This window comes from Propithecus coquereli, unplaced genomic scaffold (genome assembly GCF_000956105.1).
Source record: "Propithecus coquereli isolate 6110/MARCELLA unplaced genomic scaffold, Pcoq_1.0 Scaffold139, whole genome shotgun sequence".
Taxonomy (NCBI): Eukaryota; Metazoa; Chordata; class Mammalia; order Primates; family Indriidae; genus Propithecus; species Propithecus coquereli.
The window spans coordinates 4,643,781-4,645,959 of NW_012138191.1; positions in this window are offsets into that span (position 1 = coordinate 4,643,781).

Here is a 2,179-nt window from a genome sequence, read left to right on the forward strand (position 1 = left end):
GAGTGCTAGGATTACAGGCGTATGCTACCATGCCCGGCCATGTCTTCCATTTTTAAAAGTAATATTTATCAAGGATGGAAGTGAGGAAGAGAGGTCTCTCTGGGGATACCTGCAAAATAAATGATCTCCCGACTCTGAGTTTCAGTTGTTACCTTTCTGTTTTAATTCACAAATCTCTTTTGCTCTGTTATCTCATAGCTTCTCTCTCAAATACCCGGCAGTCTCCAGTGGGCACGAGTTGAATGTACACATCACCAATTCAACGTAACACATCCTGTTTTCATTTTTTGCCTTGTCAAGCCCATTTCTTCCCTTATTTCTGAAGGGGACATCTTGTTCTTTCGTATAGGTCATCTTTGACACCGATTCTTGGATTGTTTTCTTTGAAATGGCTCTCTTTATTCATCCCCTTTTCTGATTTTGGCACGTCCATCATTGCAGTTGCCAACTCATTCTCCTTGAATTAACATCACAGCCTCTTGCTCTTCCATTTGAGATTATCCTGAGGTGGAGGACTACACTCGTCACCTGACCAGAAACTCGGGTTTCATGGAGCTGTGCTGCGTTGGCACTTGCCGTGTGCGGCCCCTTTGGTCCTGGGAGGGGTTTTCTTCTTCCACTGGCCCTGGGTGCTGTGGTTGGGCTGGTGCGGTCAGTGCCCCAGAGACTCATCGTGTGCCTCCCGCCGCCCAACTCTGGACCTACCTCTGGCCTCTCTCTTAGGACTTCAAGGCTGACCCTAATCCCACTTCCCAAAAGTCATTTCTGGCAATTTCAAGCCTGAAGTTCGTGTTTCCCTGAGCTCATGCGTGGCTCAGTGTTGTGCTTTTCTTCTCTTACTCAGTAGTTGTCCTGGTCTGTCCAGTTAGGTGGCAAATTGCTTCAGGTGTAGTGTGTTTCCAATTACTGCTTAAACCATTGTCAGCGGTTAGGAAACTAGTTGAATGGTTGGTTTCATCCCATTCGCTTTGAGATTATCAGCACAAATCCTAAAATACCAAGCTTTCAGTAAACTGAGAAAAGAGAAGGCTTACTTGTACCTTTCATTTTTGTCATTAAGAACATAGAGGTGACAGGTCAGTGCCTGGCTTTCTGAGCTGAGATCACCCACTCTGCTGAGTGCCTGGAGCCTGCAGACTGAGGTGCTGGTTCAGGCACATTTTAGAAGCTGCTAGAACTCCCACAGATACGGCGGGACTTGGTTATAAACTGGGTCAAAAACTTAAGAGCAGTGAGCAGAAATTTCTGTTTTATTGGTGCCTGATTTCCAAGAAGCCTTGCTGTATCTAGAAGTTCTGGTGTTTTTGGTTTACAGACTCTGTGTGCAATTGACGTCAATGTCTCGCTTTCTCGTTACCAGACATGTTATATAAAAATGTTGTGTTGCTTATGGTTTGATCAGTAGCAACAAGAGAATCAAATATTTACTAGAGAGATTGGTTAGTTACAAAAACCCATGTAAACACTGACGGTGATTACAGAGCTTATATAAGAAGGTAAGGAAAGAAGATGGAACAGTTGTATAACGGTTACTATGAAAGAGATTCCAAGCAGATTAGAACAACTCTGGCCTTTTCAATTGGATATTTGAAAAAAAAAAAAAATCAGCATGTTAGTGTTGGATTAAGACCAGCTGTTTATAAAATGTCTAAGTCGTTTGCTGACTTTCTATATGGAATGGAAAAAAATCTCATCAATAAGCTAGTCCCATGACTTCTAATGGTAATCCTTTTTAAATACAGGTATTATTTTGTTTTAGGTTTGTCATGCAAAACTGGAACCTACAATTCAGTGGTTATAAAGCCCTTTAGGATTTGAGTAGTGTTTACTCTTGGCTGTGCCTTGTGTTTTATTTAATTTTCTTTGGCTGGTTCTGGGCTTCCAGCGAAGAGCCCCTGACTCCAGCCCTTTTGACCTTTTAGTTTGTGCTTGTCATTAGCACGTGATTTCTGCTTTGGCCTCTCTCACATCTGGTTCCTTCCCTCCTCCAGTTCTACGTGTATGAAAAATTAGGGTATGACATCTGCTCACCACGATGCAGACTATCCATTGTGTAGGATATTAATTACAGGGTTCGTTTTGATGTTTGGACTAAGATATATGGCCATGTCTGTGTGTGGGTATGTGTGTGTGTAAAATCAAAAGATCGGAAGTTTACACACTCTTGGGATGTTCTCTC